Here is a 26,217-nt window from a genome sequence, read left to right on the forward strand (position 1 = left end):
GAACAAGATGCCCACTACTGAGCAGTGAGGATGCAAACAGTAACGGTGATAAATCCCAAATTGAAAGGACTCTGAAGCTAAGAGGAAGTCCTTGAACAAATCTTTATGTTTGCACTGACACAGAAAGGACTGGCAAAATGTTAAAAGACATTGAGAGCACCTGTAGAAGGAATAATGCTAAGTGAAATAAGTCAGACAAAGACAAATACATGGGATTTCACTCAAATGTAGAACTTAAGAATCAGAACAAATGAGCACAAGAGAGAAAGAGAGAGAGAGGCAAACCAAGAAACAGACTCTTAACTACAGAGAACAAATTGATGGACACGAGAGGTGAGGTGAGCGGGAGAATGGGGGTAATAAGATATGGGAGTGGAAGGGTCACTTATCCTGTTGGGCACTGGCTGATGGCTGGGAGAGTTGAATCACTGTATTGCACACCCAACACTAATATCACACTGTATTATAACTAACTGGAATTAAAAATTTTAACTTAGGTAAATAGATAGATAGATAGACAGGTAAATGACACTTTACTTCATATGCTCAGACTTTCCTATTTCTAGTTAAAATCTTAACGCTTGCTACAATTTTAAAGCATTGATATTTCTTTTATCCAGGATGACTACACTATTTCTGCATTACTAACTAAGAAATTTAATAACTTTTATAGAAAATATGGACAATTTCATACCTCCCACTTAAAATTTAAATATATATATGACTTAATGACTAATATTTTTAAGACTCTCATAATGAAATATAAAGTAGAAAGCAGTGAGCTCTTAAAGCTTATAAAATTCTGCAAGTCAAAATACCTATACTTATCACAATAAATACAACATTTTTCACAGCCTGTTACTTGTTTGTTGCAGCCTTAATTCATTTGTAAGTACAATCCTTCCTTTATCATGAATTTGTAAGACTGCCACTACTTGTCACGTTTCTAGTACTCATGTGGCCACCTGTCCCTATATGTCCGAATTCAGTTTTTATTGCATTTTTATCATCATGCCAAGCATGCACAATGGGTACCAATCCCAACAGGTTCGTCCCCCTCCATAATTTCAGAAATTATGAAATTCACAAATAAAGCAATGAGCATTTCTAATTTCTTTCTAGAATAGAAAACTTGGCTCTTCTCTAGAATAAGGACATTCCTTGCCTGGGTGCCTTTAAAAGGCAAAAGCGAAAGCAATGTTTCTGGTAAAATGTGGCCATGCTTTCACGGCAACAGGGACCAAATGACTCCTTGATTTGCATATGGGCTGGTGGATTCTACCTGATGCGTGGAGACCCCAGGAAAGTTAGATAATTGGCCCTAAATCACACAGCTTATCTTGGCATGGGTCTGGTCCTCTGTGACACCCAAGAACTGTTCAACCCACCACCTGGCCTAATTAACCTATCAGTGATGCAAAGCTGTGTGAAGTCTTTTGGCAACAGTGTTGCTCTCGAGCAAATAATCGCCCCTCCGGCACCCGTCAACATGGTAGTTAATCGGGTGGCGTGTGTTTGGGTAACTTCCCGGGCCCCTCAGCGTGAACACCCAGGCGGGACTCCGTTCCTGCTGGGCAAAGCCACATCGCATCCCTCATCTGGTGCTTACTGGGCAAACAACTCTGAAGTTGGCAACCTTGACTGGAACCCAGTTGAGTCATTTGTTGAGTGGGTAGAGTGACACTTGTCAAACGTCACCAGATTGCTGTGAAGCTGAACGACAGCACTGTATTTTCAAGTATGAGGTAAATTCTAAGGTTGCCCAGCTGGCTCACTGGTTAAGCGTCCAACTCGTGATCAGCTCGGGTCATGATCTCACTGTTCGTGCGATCGAGTCCGATCCCAGGCTCTGTGCCGACAGCCCGCTTGAGATCCTCTCTTTCCCCTGCTCTGCCCTGCCCCCCCACACCCTCAAAATAAATAAATAAACATTTTTTGAAAAGTATGAGGCAAATTCTAAAATATCACAGAAGCATAATGGTAACTATTGCAGAAGAAGCTTTGTGTCCCCTGCAAAGACCTGTCCAGCACCTTGCAGATAAGGTGTTGATAAGTAGCAGTCTGGCTTTTCTTTGAAATTGAACCTTGTGTTTTGGATAAGACAAAGTGTGCCATGCTTTGTGTGGGACAAAGGAGCATAAGCCATAGTCCTCAAAAAGAGGGAGAATGCTAATTGAAGAAATGAGACATTGGGGCGCCTGGGTGGCGCAGTCGGTTAAGCGTCCGACTTCAGCCAGGTCACGATCTCGCGGTCCGTGAGTTCGAGACTCGCGTCAGGCTCTGGGCTGATGGCTCAGAGCCTGGAGCCTGTTTCCGATTCTGTGTCTCCCTCTCTCTCTGCCCCTCCCCCGTTCATGCTCTGTCTCTCTCTGTCCCAAAAATAAATAAACGTTGAAAAAAAAATTTTTGAAGGAATGAGACATGTAAACATAACAGGAACGATCAGGGAGTGATACAGCATGTAATCAGAACAGAGCTGTGCAGGGCATGTGCTGCAGGACACGGGCCGCATTTGTCCTCCCGTGAAATCATGTATGTTCTCAAATATATAAATGTAAACCATAACCCTCCCCCCCCCCACCACTGCCAGAACACTTGCAGATTTGGATGTTGAAAGCTCTGAGAAATCTTGTGGGGAAGAAACTCAGTTACAGTAAAACCTCGGTTTGCGAGCTTAATTCCTTCCAGAAACACACTTGTCATCCAAAGCACTCGTATAGCAAAGTGAATTTCAAGAACCATTGGCTCAGTTGCGATCATGTGACATTCGGCGTCATGGACGACTCCTATTGGGAGACTTCGCTCGTTTATCGAGCTAAAATTTATCAGAAGTGTTTGCTCGTCTTCCAGAACACTCACCAAACAAGTTACTCAGAATCCAAGCTGTTAGTGTAACCTCATTTAAATCAACCACTCCCTAATGTATTGGAGCCTGAAAATTATCAACATTCCAAAGAAATCCCTCAGGCCATGTTCACGAAGGTCTCTTCTAGAAGTTCCGCGTGATCGCTGGGCGAGTGAGGAAGAGCTGGGGGCATTTCATGGAGCCAGAACGAGGGGCAAAAGGCCAGCGTCAGAGAAGAGGGAAGGAAAGACTTTCCAAGACGGGGATCAGAGGAGGCTGCGGGTTGAAGGCGGACACTGAGCTCTTACAAGACACAAGCGAGTTATGTGGACACTCTTGTCCATCACGGTTCCCAGCCCGCTGTCCACACGACAGCAGATAGTACATTTCTGATTGATGAAATTCACAGATTAGGACCCTGGCATTCATGTTGGGAGGGTAGTGAGTAGAATAGACTGAGTACTGCAGAGAAGTAGAATGTAAGGCTGGGGAGGAGTAGGAAGGGAGGAAAGTTAACACTTACCTCGCATCATGTGCCAGGCTCAGTGTGGCAGGGATTTCCTACCTGGTCTCACTTAAGCCTGACGGTCATTCTGCGGCAAGCTAGTGGATGATTTCACTAAAGCAGCAGAAGGTGGCAGGGAAAGGGGAATCCAAGGTGGGAAAAGCAGTTCAACTCAAGAAAGAGAAGAAAACCCTCTAGACGAATTGCTACCAACCTTTTAAATCTGATGAATTTTTTTTTAATTTTTTTAAGTTTTATTTATTTATTTTTGAGAGAGAGACAGCGAGAATGAGTGGAGGAGGGGCAGAGAGAGGGAGAGAGAGAGAATCTCAAGCAGGCTCTGCGCTGTCAGCACGGAGCCCGATGCGGGGCTCGAACTCACACACTGTGAGATCATGACCTGAGCCGAAACCAAGAGTCAGACTCTTAACCGACTGAGCCACCCAGGTGCCCCTGATGAATTTTATTTTTGATAGTGTGGGTAGAGGGGCACCTGGGTGGCTCAGGTGACAGAGCGCTCACACTCGATTTCGGCTCAGGTCACGATCCAGGGTCCTGGGTTCGAGCCCCACATCAGGTTCTGCACCGAAAGCTCGGAGCCTGTTCGGGACTCTCTCCCTCCCTCTCTCTGCTCCTCTCTCTGCTTGTGCGCTCACGTTCGCTCGCTCTCTCTCTCTCTAAAAATAAATATTAAAAAAAAATTCTCTCCTTCTGCCCCTCTCCTCTGCTCACTCTCTCTCTAAAAAAAAAAAAAAAAAAAAATAGTGTCAGTAGAATCCAGATTCCTGAACTATTTTATCTTACAATTTCTTATAAAATGAACAAGAATTATACATTTAGGGTAATTACCATGGTTATTTTTCTCTCTTAAAATGATGTGTCCTACTTCTTAGTTTCTGACCTCCTGATACCTTCCCAGGTCTCTATTTTTGTACTCTCAAAATAATCCTTAGTAGTTGAATGTCTCGTCGCTAATTCCGCTGCACCCCTGCATTGAATGCCATCTGGAGCCACTAATTTTATTTTGTTGGAATTATCCAAGTGTGCTTTTACCTGAATTTCCACAGCAGCTATTTTTACAAAGTCCTCAGTATTTTCTAATTTTCCAGAACACACTTCTTCCTTTTCCAGTATTTTAAAAGAAATGATTAAGATACTAACAGAATCCAAGCTCCGTGAAAAGCGCTACTTTGAGATGTCTCCATTTTAACTAGAAATGTCAGTAAGATTCAGTTGAAACAATAGATTTTTCACTTGTTAATTGTCTCTCAGGTGCTTAATTAAAAGCCTCTTCACTTTTAAGATTCAATTAAAAGATTATTTTAAAAACCTTCATTTTCAAATCAACAGGATACTGATTTAATCTGCTTTGAAAGATATTTAATGAAACTGAGTCACAAACAATTATTTCAATAACTAATGGGGCACAGGTGAGCTTACAAGCCTGCAGGGGAAAGAGCAGGTGACATCATTGATACAGAAGCAGGTGCTTTCCAGAATATCTACACTAGTCTATGCACCCCGGTGCTCCCAGGTTCTGGGCACGCCCTACTCTATTTCCTTCTAGACACTGGGCTCACGTAGAAGGACCAATCCGGCCCAGTTTCTACACCACCCATGACTCAGAAATGTAAGGGGCCTGACAGTCCAGCTCCAAGGTCACAGAGCTCTTGTGACACCTGCCTGGAATCTTCCTGGCCCTGGCCTCAGCCTTGAGATGGAGCTTCAGTGTTTGAGGAAGTACCCTGCTCATGCCAACTGCCTGTCTATCCAAGCCTGCACCTGTCACGTCACTTAGATTTCCCACTGCCTCCCCCTACCTCACATAAGACCACCACACTAGTTTTTTGGTTGAATTTTCACTCATCATTTGTCAGATCCTTTGATTTACATGCCTTGGCTTTGGAGTGGACCTCCACAGTGCCCTCAGATGGCCATTGCGGGGATCAAATTCCCTTTAGCCTTGCTCTTTCTCAGCCTAGTCTACCTTAGGAGCAATTACACCAGGTTTGATGCAATCTAAGCTTTAAAAGCAAATCTGATATCTAGGGGCACCTGGGTGGCTCAGTCAGTTAAGCGTCTGACTCTTGGTTTCAGCTCAGGTCACAGTCTTCTGGTTCATGAGTTCAAGTCCTGAGCCAGGCTCTGCACGGCAATGCGGAGCCTTCTTGGGATTCTCTCTCTCCCTCTGCCCCTCCCCAACTTGCACTCTTTCTTTCTCTAAATAAATAAATAAACTTAAAAAACATAAAAGCACTTCTGCCATCCGCAAAAACATTCAACCGGCAAGTACCAACTAATGACATTGAAGGCCATGTAGATAGAGATACAGCTGGCCAAGCACAGAAATGGGGTCAAGGGCCCGTGTGCTAGGATATGGCATATAAGTTTCCTACCGAGAGAAATATTGAGGAGAGGAGTAATAGAATCAGACTTTCAAGTGTTGAAGAAGACATTCTGGGAGGGTCGTAGAAGAGAGGAGACAGGAGGCAGAGAAATATACCCTTACCAAAGAAAATGAAAATGAGAACCTGAGACCAGAGGAATAGAGACGAAAAACACTTCAGAACCATCATGGCTGGTGGGGAGTGACAGCTGATTGGGGGAAGAAATGAGAGAGGGGAATCAATGTCCAGATTTCTGAGTTGGATGGATTTGTGGAGAAGTTGATGAGCCCACGGTACAGAAATCCACACATTCACTCATTAATGCATACTTTTACCAAATGTTTAGTAACTCCTACGTGCCCGCATTAGGAAGAACTGGAATGTTCAGTTAGATACACAACTCTGGAAGTCTGGAGAGACGTGTGGGCTGGGCTCTTGTGGGCACGCAGGCAGGACTTGAGTGCCATGAAAGTCAACTGAAAAAGCAAAAGACAGTTTGTAAAATTAGAGGCTAAAACAGCTGGATAAGGCAAAATTTTCAAGACTAGACCTTTTAAAAATGCTTAGTTTACATTGAAAAATTCCTTAGACGATACAACTGGAAACCGTTATTGAGACAATTGACAAAATTTCCATCTGACCCCTAAATTGTTTAGTAGTATCGCATCAATGTTAAATATCCTGATTTTAATAAATGTACTATGATTATTTAAAAGAATGTCTCCTTTCCTTAGGAGAGACATTCTGAAGTATTTAAGGGTGGAGAGCTATTGTTGCCACTTAATGTCTAATGGTTTAGGAAAATAATACATATTAAACGTATAATTTAATTTATAAATATATAAATTTATCTAATATATAAGTATGATTTCACTTATATGTTATGTATATGTCTAGAGAGAACACACCAGAGCAATTGGGTAAAATGTAAATAATGAGTAAATCTGGATAAAGGACATACAGGTTTTATTTAGCTACTCCTGTAACTTTTCTATAGGTTTTAAGTGACTTCAAACTATTAACTCATATCAAAATTAAAATTTTATATGAAAACTTGATGAAGTAGGGTCATAGGAAAAGCCAAAGAAAAGGACAAATTCTTGTGTAATAAGTCATTTTTAAAGACTGTTTAATATAAGTAAAGTAAAAAATATGTCTTTTCATATAAGGTGTAGGGAATCTGACCCATTGTTTCATAAGCACTCCTCAATTAAAAAAAAAACTATGTAAGAAAAGGAATGGAGCTGGGATATTAAAATTCTGGACAAAATCAGCAAATAGAGAGGTTGTCTGGGCATCACGGATTTCTGGCCTCCGCATAGTAAATGTCTGTGACAACTGCCAACTCTCATCAAGATGTGTCCACTGGCAATAAAAGTCTAGGAACCCTCGTGCACAAGCTGGACTAGGGTTTCTTTTGCATCTATGAATCCGTAAGAGCCCTTCTAGCCTCACACACTTGATGGTAGCCTAGCCATTCGGCCTCTGTCCCATTCATGTGGTTGCACATAAATATCCTGCCAAGGTGGGGCTACATGCAATAATTCAAGCGTAGTTTTCTATCTTTCCATTTCTCCTGGGCACAATGAGAGTATCCCTTGTCTTAAGGATCATCCTCACTAACTGCATCTAAAAGGAAATTCTGTGAGTCGCAAGTTAAGTGGAACTTCCGATGGGGATAGAGGTGTGACGAGGAAACCCAGTGCAGGGACAGTGCTGGGCCTCAGAGAGACTGGAAATGGAAACTGGTCAGGGGCAGGGACTCTCCATCCCTCACAGCTCTTTCTGGTCTAGTTCTGCTTCAATCTCCTCTCCCAGCAGACTAGCTTCCTCTTTATGATCCACAATTAAGACATCGTTTACTCAGAGGATCTGCTTTCACGAAAATGAAAAATGAAATGTAGTCATAATTTGACTGTATTAAAATATACAATTTTCCTGCCTATTGATTTTCCACAATGACCCCAGGACTGTTGAGTGCGGGAAGTGCAGTCTTTTTAACAGGTGGTGCTGGAGCATGGCTTTCCGCATCCAGAAGAATGAGATCAGATTCCTAGCTCACACCATATACAATAATTAACTCAAAAGACATCAACAACCTAAATACAATAACTGAAACCATAAAACTCTTAGAAGCAAACATAGCAGTAAACCGGTATGACTTTGCATTTCACAATGCATTCCTTGATATGACATCAAAAGCATGAGAAACTAAAGTAAATATGAATACATTGGACTTCATCAAAGTTAAGAACTTTTGTGCATCCAAGGACATTAATCAAAAAAATAACAGATGACCTACAGAATAGGAGAGAATAGTTGCCAATCACATATTTGGTAAGAGTCTAGAGTCCAAAATGTATAAATAACTCTCACATCTAAAGAACAATGAGATACCACCTTATGCCCATTAGAATGGCTAAATCAAGAAGGCAAGAAACAACAAGTGTTGGCAGGACTTGAAGAGAAAGGAACCCTCGTGCACTGTTGGTGGGCATGTAAATGGGTTCAGCCACTGTGGGAAACAGTATGGAGGTTCCTCAAAAAACTAAAAACAGAAATAGCATATGATCCAATAATTCCACTACTGGGTATGTAGCCAGGGAAAATGAAAACGCTAAGTCGAAAAGATCTATGATATAGCCTCTATGTTTATTGCATCGTTATTGCAACAGCCAAGACATGGAAGCAAACTAAGTGACCATCACTTGGAATAGATGAGTGGATAAGGAAAATGTGCACACACAGACATATACAATGAATATTACGCAGCTATAAAAAAGGACGAGATTGTGCCATTTGAGACAACACGAATGGACCTAGAGAGTATTGTCCTAAGTGAAATAAGTCAGACTGAGAAAGGCAAATATCATATGATTCCACTCATAAATGGGATCTTAAAAAAAATGAATAAACAAACAAAAAGCAGCATCAGAATTATAAATACAGAGAACAAACTGATGGTTGCCAGAGGAAAGAGAAGCTGGGGTGGGGAGGCAAACTGGGTGACGGGGAGTGGGAGACATAGGACTCCAGTTATGGAATGAATAAGTCACAGGAATAAAAAACAGAGCATAGGAAATACAGTCAATGATACTGTGACAGCAATGTACTGGGACAGATGGTACCTATACTTGTGAACATAGCATAATCTGTAAACTTGGCAAATCACTAAGTTATACACTTGAAACTAATGTAACCCTGTGTGCCAACTACACTCAAATAAAATATGTAAATGCCAAAAAAAAGAAAGAACAAAAAGGTAAACAACTCAATTTAAACATAGGCAAAGGACTTGAATAGATATCTCATCAAACAAAAGATACAAATTGCCAACATGCACACAAGAAGATGCTCAACATTATTCGTTTTTAAGGAAATGTAAATCAAAACCACAACTGGGCACCACTTTATACCCACTAAGCTGACTATAATTTTTAAAAATGGAAAAATTGGGGGTGCATGAGTAGCTCAGTAGGTTAAGCATCCAACTCTTGATTTCGGCTCAGGTCATGATCTCACGGTTTGTGGGTTCAAGCACCATGTTGGGCTCCATGCTAATGGTGCAGAACCTACTGGGATTCTCTCTCTCCCTCTCTCTCTCTCTCTCTCTCTTTCAAAATCAATTTAAAAACTGAAAAAAAAAAGAGGAGATTAGAGAGGAGGTCCTGTTCATGGTTCCATTCCCAACTCCCTATTCAAGTGTTTGGTGATTACCATACAGTCATAAAATGCCTATTGAGTTCATGAAAGAAGGAAGGAAGGATGTGGTGGTCTTTTCTCCTTAAAATAGCTTTTAGCTAGAGTAGCTAGATGTCGTAGAACTTCTAGAGTATCCTTATTTTGAATAACCTCACTCAATATTCTCCCTTACGCACACTTACCTTTGACAGACCAAGTGCTCTGATTCTCAGCCCCACAGTCACCGTAGCTACTGAGACGTGGCTTTTACATGCCAACTATAACCACCGGGGTCAAAACTGGCTACTGAAAGCTTGCAGAGTTCACGTACTATAGTTATCAATATCCTTGTTCACCGGCACCTTGTAATACGCCAGCCCTGAAACCAATTTTGTGTGTTCAAAGGAAAAGTACAAAAATCAATTCCCAAAGAAGGATTACTTTTGTATTGCAACCTCTTGCCTCCCAGAGTAATCCAAAAATCATTAGAGACCGTCACATTCATAGAAACACACTCTTCACCTCTTTCCTGATAGATTTTTCTTTACAGAAAAAAGGGAGAAGAAGATGACAACCTGTGTATTGAAAGCTAAGAAATGTCTTTTTTTTTAGTGATATTTCAGTTTGAATCCGTGGCGCCTCTTTATCGCAATTTTTACAAACTAAGTTGTCAAATTTAGTCAGTTTAAAAGACAAGTGAACAAGAACCAAGGATGATCACATGACCTGTTAGAAAACCCTTTTTTTTTTCTGTTTTATTAGTCACATTAGCATTCTATTGCCCTTTAAATGTCACAAGTTCAATATCACAGCTGTATGCATCCCGGGAATATTTCTTCTCGTTATAATAAAACATGAGGCTACAATTTCCAAGGACATAGATAAGATGACAGAAAAACAACAAAATAAGAATCAAAACACATTGGACACTGTTACATATAAGAAGCTTCATTATTTTTGAGTCAACATTTTGTCATTGTTCTAACGCTGAGCTCATCCAGACTTGGTTCCATTTGCTTACCGATACATGTGATTGTTTCTTCTTTTGTTATCTAAAACATGATTAGAAAAATAAAACGTGTTTACCCAGCCAACAAGCTGGGTATCGTTTCCAATGTTACATCACCGTAGTTACAGAGAAGCATGGTTATAACATCCCAAATCTCTGAGAAGCTGGGGAGCTGAAGCCATCCCAGGAAATAGATCAAAGAGCGAGAATAGGGAAATAACAAAGGATAGATGAGTTCCGATTGTTTCCAAGTGTGTAGTCCATGATCAGACCATGTGACAACAGGGTAAGATGTGGTCTCCACCAATATTTTCAAGGACTGATGCCCAGGAAACACACACACAAGGTTTCTTCCTCTATCCTATCCTCCCTGTGACAGTTCTTGGCAACTTCTGAAATTACGATTTCTTCTTATTTCATTTTTCTTTTCTCGTCAATATCCGTGTCTTGTCAGTCCTCCTGCCAGAATACTTCTCATACCCATCTTCTCTCATTTGCTCATCTTCTACAACTTTCCTGGTTTGTTACTTATCTAAATTACACTGCGCTTTTCAATTCTTTTCTCTGACTTCTGATTCTTCCCTCCCTATTTCCTGTGCTGCCTTGTGATCAAAACTAGCTTTTTGAGATAAATCCAGGCATGTGTTTCTCTTGATAAATAATATTCTATTTCTCCCTATTGCCTAAAGCAATGGTCCCCAAACCGTGGACAGAAAACCAATATACATACATATTTTCTGAACCAAGGTGTGAAGGCACAACAGTCACCACGTGGTCTACAGATCCAAAGCCTCGTTGCTTAGGACAAAAGTAGGAACTAACTCAAAGAATAAGACAAACTTATTGGTGTAACTATACAGGAAAGAGTGTATGTAACCAGTGAAGAATAAAAACTAGAGATCTATGGTTGATTGGCTCGCCTGGGGGTGGGAGTGCGTGATTGGCAGCTCCCACTCAGATCCCATGGTTGGAATGGAGGTCCCTGTAGTTTTTGAAATATGCCCACGTCCTGCAAGGAGGGAGGCAGCGCTCGGGTGTGTCAGCACGAAGGACGTCTGCCATAGGGGTCTTTCTTGAGATTCTCCATGCTAAAAGCAGTCACTACAGAGGGGTGTTCAGTACTTGTCATGGAGAATTGGGTTATTATTAAATCTCCAGCAGGAAACATGAAATCTGGGAAAATGAAGAAAACACTGCTAAAAAAAAAACAAAAAACTTCGGAGCGTAGCCAAAGCGAGAAAGAATGAAGTGTCCCTGTCCTCCAAAGGGAAGCAGAATGAGGTGAGACCTCACATTCATCCCAACACCGTTACCCACAACTTTGACATTTTCAACACAGAGGGACTGAATGTCACAGAGATTGGAGTTCGGGTCAAGGTGGAGCAGTTGTAATAAAAATACCAGAGGGGCCACTTTCTCAGAATAAGGGAGAGGCTATTAAAATAGACCAGCCTGAACAAGGCTTAAAAACAATCCTCACCAGAATTTAAGTGATTACTTCATTACTTAACATACTCTGTATATGTTATAAAAAAAAAAAAAAATGAGGAAGGAGGACATGATCCAGAGACTCTAAATTTTTCAATTTTTATTTTTTTAATGTTCATTTATTTACATTACATAATGTAATGTAAATTTATTTAATAAGTTTACAAATAAATTGATTAATTTATAAATTAATTAATAATTAATTTATAAATTAATTAATTATAAATAAATTAATAAATTTTACAAATAAATTTATTTAATTTATTTACATTACATAATGTTTATTTATTTACAGAGTGTGTGTGTGCGAGTAGGGGAGAGGGGCAGAGAGAGAGAGAGGGAGAGAGAGAATCCCAAGCAGGCTCAGCACGGAGCCCGACTCAGGGCTGAATCCCATGACTGTGAGATCATGACCCGTGCTGAAATCAAGATTCAGAACTTAAGCGACTGATCCACCCAGGTGCCCCTAAAGTTTTCGATTTTTAAACATCTTTCCTGAGATATATTTCACATATCATAAAATTCACCCATTTAAAATGTACATATCCGTGGTTTTTCAATATTCACATCATTGTACAACCATTACCACTGGGACATTTTCGTCACCCCATCCCCAAAACACCTGTCCTCAGTAACAGTCATTCTCCAATCCCTTCTGCATCCCCCAGTCCCTAAAAACCACCGGTCTACTTTCCGTGTGTGTTGTTTGGACATTTTATGTAAGTGAAATCATACCATACAAGTGAAATCATACCATACATGGTCTTCCGTGCCTGCTTTCCTTCACTATACCTATGAGTGGAATTTCTGGGCCATCCAGTGACTCCATGTTTAATCTTTTGACAGCTATCACTTTTCCAAAGTTCTGCATCATTTTACATTCCCACCAGTAATGTAGGAGGGTTTCGCTTTCTCCCCAGCCTTGCTGATGGATGCCATTGTCTGCCTTTCTTATTATAGCCATCCTACCGTGTAGGAAGTGGCATCACACAGTTGTGATTCTAACTTACATTTCCCTGTTCACTTTGTTTTTTAGCCATTTGGAGAAATATTAGCCATTTCTCTGGAGAAATATCTATTCCCATCACTTGCCCATTTTTAATTTGCATATTGCTGAACTTATTATTTCTAATAGTTTTATTGGGGAATTCTTAGATTTCTCTATAAACAAGATCATATAATGGGCAGATAGAGCTCTTCTATCTGTACATCTCCCTTTCCAATCTTGGTGTTTTTTACCTCTTTCTCTTGCCTAATTTCACTGGCTAGAATCTTCAGTGCCATGTTGAATAGAAGCATCTTGTTCTTGACCTTAGGGGCAAAGCACTTAATGTGTCCCCAATAAGTATGATATTGGCTGTGGGACTTTCCCAGATGACCTCTGTTGGATTTAGGAAGTTCCCTCGACTTGTAGTTTGTTGAGTAAAAGTTTTTATAATAAAAGCATGTTGGATTTTTGTCAAATGATTTTTGCTGTATCTATTGAAATGTTCATCTGATTTTTCCATTATTCTATGAATATGATGCACTACCCCGATTGATTGTTGGGGTTCCTCGATGTGTAGATTAATTTTGTTCATCAAATTTGAGAAATTTTTGACATTATTTCCTCAAAGATTCTTTCTGACCCTTTGACCCTTTGTCTTTCTCTAATCTTTGTGATATTCCATTACGCATTTGCCAGTACCCTTGATGGGGTCCAACAGGTCTCTGAGGCTCTATTGATTTTTGTTCACTCCATTTTCTTTATGTATAATCTGTATAATCTCTATTGACAGATCTTCAAGTTCACTGATTCTTTATTCTAACAGCTCAAATCTGTATTACGTCCACCTAGTAAATTTTTTATTTCAGTTATTTAGTTTTTGAGTCCAAAATTGCTATTTGAGATGATATAAATAATATAAATATATTTTTTGCTATATAAATTTTGCTATGGAGTGATGTTTGTATGCCCCAAAATTTAGAAACCCTCACCATAATATGATGGTATCAGAAGGATATTTTCTTGGAAATTAATTGGGTCATAAGAGTGGAGCCCTTAGAATGGGATTGATGCCCTTATAAGGAGAAACGATAGAAAGCTCTCCCCCCCCTCTCTCTCCCCCCCCCATGTGATGCTACAATGAGAAGATGGCCTATGAACCAGAAAAAGGGTCCTCACCAGATACCTGATCTGCCAGCACGCTGATCTTAGATTTCCCAGGGTCCAGAACTTAAGAAATAAATTATATTCTTACACATTTAGTCTATGGGTATTTTGTTATGGCCGCTTGAACTGACTAAGATAAATCTCTCTCTCTTTATTGGCATTCTTTGTTTGGTAAGACCTTGTAGCCACATTTTCCTTTCATTGTTTAGACTCTCTCTGTCTACTAAGTACACAGCTGAGCCCCCCAGGGACACTGTCTGTCAACTCTTCTTTTTACGGTAAGTGCGTCATTCTTTCTTACTTCTTTGTATGACACATACTTTTTTATCGAAACCTGAACATTTTAGATAATAACATATCTAGTATTAGACTCCTTCACACACACACACACCCCATTATTGTGTTTGTTGCCGATTTTAATTTTCTTCGTTGTAGCTCACTTGTTTAGCAACTTTCCTAAACTAATCTATAGATTCTGTGTATTGAAATATATAGTATAATAATATATATAGGATATATATAGCATTATATATATATAGCATTAGATAGATAGCATTATATATCCTATATATAATATTATGTATTATTATGTATTGTGTATTATTATTATGTATTATTTTATATAGGCTATATAAAGCAACTGACTTCTCTGATAACTTTTTCTTTAAATCCTCATTTTTATTTTTAAAACTGGCTTCATATGGGTCAGACCTGGATCAGTCTAATTTAGTGACCAACCAACGATTACTTCGTTGGAAGATATTTTTCTATGCCTTCTCTGTATGTCTCCTACTTTTGCCAAGTGGGTCAGTATGCGGATACAGGTCTTCAAACATCAGGCGCTTAACAAGACAGCTTTAACTTTCACTTCCTGCTGTGCATATATAGTCAAGGTCAGCCAGAGGTGAAGTCATGGTACTTACTCTTTCCCAAAGTCTTTGCTGGTCTTGCACACAGCTGTGCATATGCACGCAGCCTTTTAGATCACAAGGACTAGATCAGAGCTTTTCAAGTTCCTTCTCATTATCTAAGCGTCCTTTTAAATTCTGCCCCAGCTTGTGTTTGCCTTCACTAAAATCACAGCCCTAAGCAGGTGAGATGTTGCCAGTAGTCAACAGTTCGCTGTAGTTTTTTTTTTTTTCAACATTTATTTATTTTTGGGACAGAGAGAGACAGAGCATGAACGGGGGAGGGGCAGAGAGAGAGGGAGACACAGAATCGGAAACAGGCTCCAGGCTCTGAGCCATCAGCCCAGAGCCTGACGCGGGGCTCGAACTCACGGACCGCGAGATCGTGACCTGGCTGAAGTCGGACGCCCAACCGACTGCGCCACCCAGGCGCCCCAATAGTTTTTGTAGTGACCAATACGTTTAAAAACTTAGATGAAATTAGAAAATGCCCCCAAAAAGCAAAACTTTCCAGGGTATATTGAAATCAAATAGACTATCTGAATAGCACTATTATGATTAGAGTAAGTAAACTTACAATGAAAAACTACCAGATAAAAATGAAACAACAAAAATTCTAGTTCCAGGAAGCTTTGCCAAAAAATTCTGCACGTTTTTGAAGGACGAAATGACATTCTTACACTAACTGTTTTAGGGAATAGCCAAGGCAGTGAAAATCTTTATAACAAAACTAAAAAAAAAAAAACATTACAAAAGGAAACTCAGCCCCATCTGTCATGAACATAGATACAAAACTCCTGAACAAGAAGCAGACTGAATCAAGCAGCAAATAGAAAGGATAATCTACTAAGATATATTGAAGTGACCTCAAAAGCAAGGTCTTAGTAATAATATCAAGACTCGTTGTAATTTTCCAAATCAATAGAGTAGGTGGGGAAATTCATTAATTAAATCAATGAACGCAGAAAACATTTTTATAATGTATCTATTAAGGATGGGGGTCTGGGTGGCTCAGTCGGTTAATCGTGCGACTCTGGATTTCAGCTTGATTTCCACTCAGGTCATGATCTCTCGGTTCGTGAGCTCGAACACTGTCAGTGCAGGCATTCTCTCTCTCTCTCTCTTTGTCTCTCTCTCTCTCTCTCTCTGTGCCCCTCCCCTGTTCTCTCTCTTTCGAAATATATTTTTTTTAAAAAGATGAAAAGTCTTTCTGCAAACTGAGAATGGAACATAAACGTTAATCTGATAAAGGGCCTCTGTGAAATACACAAAATGGCAAAAACATCCTCAGTGGCGGAATGTTCGAAGCCTTCCTCCACAGTGGGTTGTGTTAAAATCCTACCTTCTGCCCTTATTACATACCCGCCCTAACCTAGGAGAGAAACAGAAAGAAAAGTATAGGGATGGGAAAGTGAAATTAAACCTGCAACTATTTACGGGAGGCATAGCTAGGTGCTAAACTATGTACTAGAGTCTATACATAATTTATTAGGATTAATAGGTATGTTTAGAAAGGTTGCTCTCTCTAACAACCTGCTACAGATACAAAAGTAGAAAAGTAAAAATGCCAAATTCGAACACATTTTTTACTACCAGCAGCAAAGAGGAAACAAAAATACAGAGAGGTAACGCTGCCTTTTCCTTTCCTTCTCTTCCTGAACAAATCCGCTCCAAGCCACGGTGCGGAGCCAAGCAAAATAGCTTTCTGCTGGGGCCTGGGGGGTGGCCCAGTGCGGAGTCTGGGAACCGGAACAGTGGAAGGAAGATATGCGTGGGTGGGAGCCCCACAGGGTCTCAGACCCAAGCAGAGGGACAGGCCTGCTGTGCAGTGACTCCAAGCAGGGTGAGCAGGGTGATCTCGGGCTGGAGGGGAAGCACACGGGAAGTCAGAGCCAGAGTGGTGAGCGGGCCCAGGAGGGCGCGCCGGCAGGGTGGAAGGTCTGGCCTGTGGCGTCTGAACCTGAACAAGGTGAGCGTCCCCATCCAAGGAAAGGGGGGAGGAGAAATTGATGGGTTACATGTGAGGCTTGACCAAGGAGGTAAACATCTTCAAGAGAATGAGAGCAGGTTTCTGTCTGCAAGCAGGTGACCAAAAAGTTGCAAGGGAGGGGCGCCCGGGGGGCGCGTCGGACTTCCGCTCAGGTCGTGATCTGGCGGTTCGTGAGTTCGAGCCCCGCTTTGGGCTCTGTGCTGGCAGCTCGGAGCCTGGAGTCTGCTTCGGATTCTGTGCCTCCCTCTCTCTCTCTCTGCTCCCCTCCTGCTCTCTCTCTCAAGATTAAACAATTAAAAAAAATTTTTTTTGGATTGCAAAGGAGAAGAAAGCTAGAATTAATGCTGTGGTATGAGATCATAATTAGAGTTGTCAGTGTGAGCTAACATACTTCAAAATATGCAGAAATGTATAGAAGCAAATAGACGTGTACATGCACACACTCACTCATGCACATACACGCACCTATCGTGCATGTACACATATTCGTATAGTTTCCCACTCTACTGCCAGACCAGGGAGCAGCCGGGCCCCAGCAGCGATGATTACACCTAGTGCTGCACACATAGTACATTCTTAACACCATTGTGTGCCAGAAGGAACCAGGGCTCCCTGGAGAATGGGCTGATTCTAGATGTGGGACACAGAAAGTAAAAAAAAAAAAAAAAAAAAATAGCTGGAATATCTTGCGATTCTTGAAAACAAACAAACCAAAAAAAAGTGCTCAAAAAATCATGTGCAAAAGGACACAGAAACCGAGTTGAAGCACCTCCAGTGGCCAAATCTGGGACCACTGAAACATCAGAATACAACAAACAAATAAATAGAATTGTAATTCATTGGATACAATAGGAAACCAGTAGTCCCCGGTTGCTACATACATGCCTCCACGCGTAAGGGACGGGTCATGCCACACGGTTTGGAAATCCCTCCCCATAAAAAAAACACGTTCGTTATTTACAAGGAGTAAACAAGCGTCTTCACAGGAGGGACCCTGGCAGACACTGCATTCATCACTGTGATCCAATTCATCATCTTCAGCAGCAGAACAAATAAAGTTTTCGAGCCTCCGTGTAAGATGTAGGAGAACAGCCCCACCGTTGTATTCCTGTGTTAGGGTTCTCCAGAAAACGGACCCAATAGGATATACAGATCGGCATGGAAGGGGACGTTTATCACACGGATTGGCTCACGCAGTTCCGGTCGCCTAGAAGTCCTGCCACCTGCCATGTGCAGGCTGGAGAACCCGGGAAGCCTCTGGTGTCACTCGGTCTGAGGCTGAAGGGCCTGAGGACTAGAAGCCCCGGTGGTTGACAGGAGGGGGAAGAAATGAATGTTCAGCTCGAGAAAAGAGAGAGAAATTTTCCCTTCCTTCAGTTTGTTGTTCCGTCAGGTCCCCCACGGAAGGGACCTTGTCCCCCACGGATGGGATGGGGCCCCCCACGGGAGGGACGGTGCCCCCCACGGTGGTGAGGGTGGGTCTCTTTACTCATGTACGGAATCAAATGCTCATCTCCTGCACGCACCCCCTCACAGACACACCAGGGGATGATGCTTACTAGCTCTCCGGGGTCGCTTCTGTCCAGTTGCCCATCACACTGACCAAACTCAACTCCAAAATCTAATCATGAGGAACAGCAGACAAACCCAAACCAAGAACATTTTGCAAAATAACTGGCCTGTCATGTCCAAAAGTGCCCAGTCCCCCAAAGTCAAATATTGAGGAACTCATCCAGGCTGGGGTAGATTAAAGAGACCCGACAACTAAACACGCTGGTTCTGAACTGTATTCCTTTGCTGTGGGATGTCATTGGGGCAACCAGAGAAATTCAAATGCAGCCTGAACTAAATATTATTACTGTATCAGTGTTAATGACATGATTTTAATCGCTCTTAGGTAGGAGGATGTCAGCATTCATAGGAGATGAAGATGAAAATAGAGGAAATAAAGGAAATAGAGGAAAATAGTGAAAATAGAGGAAATGAAGCATCGAATAGTTCAGGATTTTTAAAAGCCTCGTCCTGTCTCACAACCTGTTTATAATTTTACGATTGCTTTAAACTTTTTTAAAAAAGAGCAAAAGTACTACATGACTTAATATAACATCTTTACAAGTTACGTATATTCCTGTTACAGACGTGGAAGTCACTGTCATGCAGTGTTTGGTACGCTGAAAAATATATGATGTCAGAGAAAGTTACAGGGGAGAGACCCACCTTGTATGCCAGTTCGCCCCCATATTGTCATACAAATGACATGAAATTGAGCCACCCAGATGCCCCATAAATGGACAGTTTTTATCACAGTGCAGTGGAGAGACAATAGATTGTGGAATACGATGGGGCGTCACAAAGTAATGAACAAACCGCCACTACGTACAAGAGATGAGACTTACCAGCATCGTCATGAGTGAAAGGAACAAGACACAAAGAATACGTATATATGATTCGTTTTGCATAAGACTCAAGTACTAATCCGTCAGGTTAGAAGCCAACATGATGGTTATCTATGGGCAGGAAAGGCATGGGGAAGAGGTCAGAGGGCTTCGAAGGTGTCTGCGCTGTTCAATGTCATCCCATCCTGGATGGAGGAATCGTAGGTTTGTGCCCGTGTGATCAGGCATTCGGCTGTATGCTTATAATGTGTCACTGTGTTTTCCACTGGCTGTATGGCAAAAGACAAAAACAAACAAAAAAAAACTTAAAACATTGTTACTGTGAATTCATAATCAGAAATTTATCAAATTAACTGAGTACATCACCTCTTCCCGTAGTTCAATAATTCCAAGCCTGGTGTACTGGAAATTGCTACTCCTGCCAATGGTTTCAAGAGCATGCTTAGGCATTTCAACGAGCCTCAGAATTGAATTACATTAATTTCTCTGAAATTCAAAAAACAAATGCTGTTATGGTTTTAAGAGACAACGAGGATATCACAAAATTCCACAAAGAATTTGACTTTGCAGCCCCTGAAACCGTGGTGTGCATTGCTTTGAACCAATGGAACTCTTCTCCTAGCAAATGTTGATGGAGTCTAACTTTCCAAGGAGAATTTTATGGTACTAACAACTTTCGTAAATGATTTCTGGACTAAAATATTGAATTAGTGTTATTATCCTTCGGTGTGCCATTAGATGTTTAATGAATGTTTTTCACACAGATAACAATGGACACCGCTATCCTGGTAGACATATAAAAGAAACCATTATCTTACTGCTTTAATATCGTTCTTTGCTTTAGTTCTCTTAAAATCCTTCCAGAAGAAAAATGCCTACTCCTCCTTCCCTTCTTTATGCCTCTCCAGGGCTTACATTAGTTGCTAATTGCAGTATCCTGTTTTATCTACTTGGGCCCATAGAGATCAAAGACCTTTTTTGTGACTTTCCTTCCATAATACCAAACATAAATTGCTATTTATTATCAACATATATAATGTGCCAACATTCAAGGGGAAGTTTCTCTTAGATGAGAAAATTTGCATAAAAATAGATGCTTGCATTTTAATTGTAGGGCATATGGCTACTCTTTCCCCTGCCAGAGTTAAAAAATAAAAACCGCAGAACATGAATGTGACAGGAAGAGTGTACCCCGTAAGCTGATGCACGTTCCACTGTGCCCTGACCTACGATCAACTACCGCAGTGTCAGAAATTAGTAGTTAGATGAAAATAGTATTATTCTAACATCAATAAGCCAGACTAACCTTCACGTGGAACCCAAAGACTTGAGGATGTTCTGAATTATGAGATTCTGGAAAACTTTGCCTTAAATTTCATTGTGCAGCATCTTGAAATCTATTCCGGTGACACCCAGGGAAGACTTACGTTTTCCACGTGCGTTTCTGCCTTCCAGTCGTGCCTGCGTCCTGTCACCCTGCAACCTCCCTTCCCATCGTCAAATGGAATATTTCCTTAAAATCTGAGGTCTCTCTGGTCTGTCAGAACAACTGACAGAAAGGCTGAAAGGTATTTCCACTAAACAGTGTGTGACAAGCTGGTCTAATGAAGTATGGCAGCTTTCGTCATACCTCAGTGACCCTACAAAAGAGTTACGCATTCCTCTTATAGAAACAAATTACATTCCTCTTGATATAGTTTCTACCTTCAGAAAAAGCAACAAAACCCACAAATGACTCACAGGCAGAGTTGTTCCCACGTTGTGCCATCTGATACAATCCCTTAATGCCATGTGACAGCCGTCACAACCAACACTTGTGTGGCGATCTCTGTGTGTGTGCGCACATGGGTGTGCGTGTGTGTGTGTCTTATCGGTATTTCAGAAGAGGAAGAGAAGAGGAATGTCCCCTCCTCTAGTGTGGAAAAAAATGAAATGTACATATTTGTAATACTCTTAACACCTTGTTCTACCACTGGGACCAAAAAGAAAGACGTGTAGGGTATTCCTTGTGGCATTTCCGATGGACAATCATCGGGATTTCCGTGACCCACTAATCCATGGCTGTTAGCTCACCACTTTAAATAGAAACTTTATATTTGTGCTCCTCTTCTCTGCCGTGCCTTTACGTCCGTGAATTTTCAGACTTGGTAAAGTTATAAAAGGAAAGAAAAAATTGCACCTGTGACTAGTTTAGCTCTTTGCAGAATTTCCTTCATTGTTATTCCAGCTGTCTGTGCTTTGAGTAAGAATTCCCCATCCACGGGAAGTGGCTTCTCTATCTGCTTGATCTTCTGGAGATAAAACGTGAATGCCCTGCCATAGACTGATGATCAGAACTTCAGTGTGAGGTCCATATGGCTCATGTGTGTCCTAGGCTGGGAAATAATGAGGCTGCTTTTGTTTTCTTTTGTTTGTGTTACTGCTGTTTTAGCACAATTGGATCCAAACAGAAAATGGCGGCCAAAAAAAAAAAACAAAAAGGAAATGCAGGTCAAAGGTAATTGGAACCTTGTTTTATGAGATGACATACTTTTAAGCCCTTTTCCCAAGCTGGTGTTATTGTTGGGTTTTTTTGTCTGTCTGTTTAGTTAAAAAGCAAAAACAATAGTGAAATAAACATACGGTGGAATTGATTTAAATCGTGTGCCCTTTAGTTGAAACTTTGGAAAGAGTCCCCAGGACTCTTTATTTACTAAAGATTTTTTAAATTCCAATACATTGCCCATGAATACAAGTTATTTCATGAACTAATCTTTCCAGAACATGACACATCTTAGCCATGCCAGATTTTTCAGGCTACCACTAAAGAAATAAAACAAGGGTCAGAACAGAGTAGGCAGAAAAGAAGAAATCTTATGCATCAACATAAAGAATGTCCCAAAGCCAAAGGGCCTGTTTTCCAGCTGGGACTTAGTGTTGCAATCCGAATTTTATCAACACGCTCAGCAATTTTCAGGCTGCCAACAGAGATATTCTAAAAGCAGAAGGAGACCAAAGTCTGCCGGGGAAGAAACGCCAACTCCAAAGTAAAATGGTAGACTATATCAAGACACTTCAGCCTCTTGGTTGGTTCTTTTGAGTTTGAGAAAGGGCCGGACAAGCAGGAGCATGCAGTCTCCACTTAAGAGCATGAGATTTGCCACCGCAAATTTGACAACTCGTGCACAGACACTGACAGGCAAGAGACTGTCATTATCTGGTAGGTGACCGAGATGAGAAGCCAGACCAGTGTGCCAACGCTTTGGCAACTGTAACCCATACCTGCTTCTCAGCTTTCAAACTCTATGTTTGTTACTAGGTTTAAAGTAAAAAAGGGACAGAGAGACAGAGAGGGACGGAGATAGAAGGAGACGCGAGCATCTCACCGGCATTTGGTCTGTAAGAAACTTAAAGCTTTGGATGTTACTTCCTACAGCGTCAACTGGGAGGCCCCTAAAAAGAGAAAATAAAAGAAAAAAAGGTCTTAAATAGATATTAACCATAAACATTTGTTTATGAGCACTTCATATATTGGCCGCCAATCAGTACGATGACCTCAAGTCTTCATAAGAAGAGGTTTCTTTTTAGGGTATTCAAAAGAAATTTCTATGGTTACTCATGCTACCTTTTTACTATGCCTATTAGATTTTGAATGAGAGCTACTATCTGAATGTATTTAATATGCCTACTGACAAAAATGTTATTGCATGAGAAATTTCAAAGTCAAAATTACTCAGCCAAAAAAAAAATCTTTGGGAAATCATCCAAATTATTTCAGATAAATAACAATACAGGCAAAAAAAAATGTTTAATGTAGAACATCTAACAAGAACAAAAAAATAAATGCTATGAACCTGACATTCTAATCCGTAGCTAATTCCCTTGTTTGTTGAGAATTCGCTTTGGGCAAGACCCCGTAAAAAATGCAATGGATAAAAAAGATGAAGAAAACTTGCTTTTTGCCCTCAATTAACTCCCATTTTAATAGTTAAGATAAAAGAAACGCACTAATCACCCTGACCCATGGTAATATACAGTGAGAGCAAGGGGTGTCTATTCGCTTCAACATATATGTTCTCCTCATGGAACAATGTGAACACCCTTCTTAATTTATGTTTAATTACCATTTTTATGGACGTTTTAAAATGCAAAAAAAATAAATAAATTAGAAAAAGTGGTACAATGAATCTTCAATGACCCACTTTCAAACATCTGAATTTTTGCCTTTATTCTTTCAGCAATACGCTTCCACTCTTGTTATGGGGGACAGCGCATCTAGGCTACATTAAAATAAATCCCCGGCAGAGTCAGTTAAGCATCCAACTTCAACTCAGGTCATGATCTCACAGTTTGTGAGTTCGAGCCCCATGTTTGGCTCTGTGCTGACGGCTCGGAGCCTGGAGCCCGCTTCAGATTCCAGGGCCTGGAGCCCGCTTCAGATTCCAGGGCTGCCTCTCTCTCTGCCCCACCCCTCTTGTGCTCTGTCTCTCTCTGTCTCTCAGAAATGAATAAATGTTTTTAAAAAAAAAAAAGTTTTAAATAAATAAACCAATCCCAGGCATCAATATATGCTTAGTACCTATTCTCATGTAAGAACATTTTTATAAAAATAAAACCACCATTAATGCATTTAACCAAATTAAAATTTATTTCTTGATATCTTATAATACCCAGTCTGAATTGGGATTTCTTTTTTTTTTAATATGAAATTTACTGTCCAGTTGGTTTCTGTAAAACACCCAGTGCTCATCCCAACAGGTGCCATTCACTCAAAAATATCTTTTTATGGTTGATTTGCTTGAGTTAGGATCCAGGAAGGCCCTTATCTTACACTTTGTTGATGTTTTTTAATCTATAGCAGGTTCCCCTCCCCACCCCCTTTTTTGGACTAGGATTAAACTGTGTGCCCTCAAAACTCCTATTTGAAGCCTCTACCTCTCAGAATGTGACTGTGTTTGGAGAGGGAGCCATTACAGAGGTAGTTAAGTTACAATGAGGTCATTGGGGTGGACCTTAATTCAATCTGACTAGTGTCTTTACAAGAAGAGGAGGTTAGCACACGGGCACACAGAAGAAAGACCATGTGAGGACCCTGTGAGATGGTGGCCATCACAAGCCAAGGAGACAGGTCTTAGGGGAAACCAAGCCTGCCAAAACTTTGATCTCTGACTTCCGGCTTCCGAAACTGTAAGGAAATAAAGTTGTCTTACTTAGACCATGCTGTGGTATTTTGTTATGTCCCCCAAAGCAAATTAATACACCCACATCCTAGATTTAGTATGTTTGTCTATGCCCCAAAGCTTCAGTTAGCTCCTTGTAGATGGATCTGTGATGACTGCCGGGTCACCGCCACTGGTGGCCACTGGTCCACCAAACCCATCGAAGTAGACCTTACCTGAGACCAGCTTGCTCAGTGCTCTCCCTGCCCTCCTGGCCTTCCCAACCTATAGCTTTTTCTGGGGGCGCACTCTCAATAAATCACATCCACTGAGCCCTGCAGTGGCAACTGCTTTTAGGGAACTCAGTGTAATGTGGTTGGTGACAGTCGAGGTCCTAAGAAGGGATTCTGGATGGGATGGGCTTCTGGACTTGCACGCCTGGCTGCGCGTTGCTAAGGCAGTGACGTTGCTAAGATTGGCACGGCAGGAGGTGTATTCAGAGGACCCCTCAGGTACGTAAAAGTATGAGTGCTGAGGCCTTGGCCTCTGTAAACTGGAACAGGACAAACACAGAAGGAGATACACCAGCTCCTGCAGTGTCTCCAGGATTTGAAAAAAAAAAACAGGGGGATAGTGAGAATTATAAAGACTGCAGATTTGGGTGGATGTTCCCAAGTGCCATAGATTCCTTAAAGAGAGAAAATGGCAGGCTCAGATCCATGAATCGCAATGTAGAGCATAATGTGAAGGTCGGTAAACTTCTTTGACTCTATGTAAATGGATATTCACATCCGCAGCCAGAGGCAAACAGCGCTGGAGATCAAGCCTAGGACCTAATTTGAACAATGGAAAACTTCAAAGAAAGCTGCCCCTGCAGTCTCTGATAGCTTCCTTACTTTCCAGCACAATAGAATGTCTGAAGGTTTTACTGCCACAGACCCAGAACTGCTATTTCTCTAAGTAGTTGTTATTCCTTTCAGTGGAAAATGGTATTTCAGTCCCTCACTCGACATAAGGGTGCTCCGAATGTGGATGGAGATGTCACATGCAATAAAGTCAGTCTAAAATTAGGTTTTTTGGTTTTTTTAATGCATGTTGATGTAGAATTAGAACTACAGATCAAGTCTGAGGATTTTCAGCTTCAATATTTCACTGTTTTCAAGAACACAACTTCCAGTATCAAGTAGCTTAATATGATATCAAGTGACTTCCATAACCAGGTAAATTTAAAAGCGTAATTATGGGTGGGGTGATGGGTACTAAGGAGGGCATTTGTTGGGATGAGCACTGGGTTTTATCTGTAAGTGATGAATCAATAAATTCTACTTCCAAAACCAATATTACACTGTATGTTAACTAACTATAATTTAACAAAAATTTGAAAAAAATAAGAAAGGCATTATTAAACTGGAAAACCCAAAGAAATCTATCCTTTTTTAATTCTTCATAAAAAAACATAAAACTCTATGTATCAATGGAGAATGAATTTAAAGAATGGAATAATAAAAGGCATAAGAGATACAATGTTATAAACTAAAGTTACAGGAATTGGTGACCCAGGGAATCCCATTTACAGTTGATATAAGGTAAAATACAGTTCTTCATTCACACTTTCTTCATTAACCAATTTCGTGTCTAGTATTTTCTTTAGAAATATATACAGAAAAATTGATCATGTTCAATACATTAGGACCCAACCTCAGTAGGAAAGAGAAAGA

The 26,217-nt window shown here is 40.8% G+C and overlaps 1 long non-coding RNA gene across 1 annotated transcript; it reads right to left on the reverse strand.

Annotated features, from left to right (window-relative positions):
* Positions 1 to 18,946: 18,946 nt before the first annotated feature.
* On the reverse strand, positions 18,947 to 22,794 carry LOC123609855. Its single transcript, XR_006718003.1, has 3 exons — positions 22,727 to 22,794; positions 19,728 to 19,847; positions 18,947 to 19,630 (listed from the first exon to the last, which is right to left on the reverse strand). It is a non-coding gene; the product is annotated as an uncharacterized LOC123609855 (long non-coding RNA).
* Positions 22,795 to 26,217: the final 3,423 nt, after the last annotated feature.

Source organism: Leopardus geoffroyi, chromosome B2, assembly GCF_018350155.1.
Source record: "Leopardus geoffroyi isolate Oge1 chromosome B2, O.geoffroyi_Oge1_pat1.0, whole genome shotgun sequence".
Taxonomy (NCBI): Eukaryota; Metazoa; Chordata; class Mammalia; order Carnivora; family Felidae; genus Leopardus; species Leopardus geoffroyi.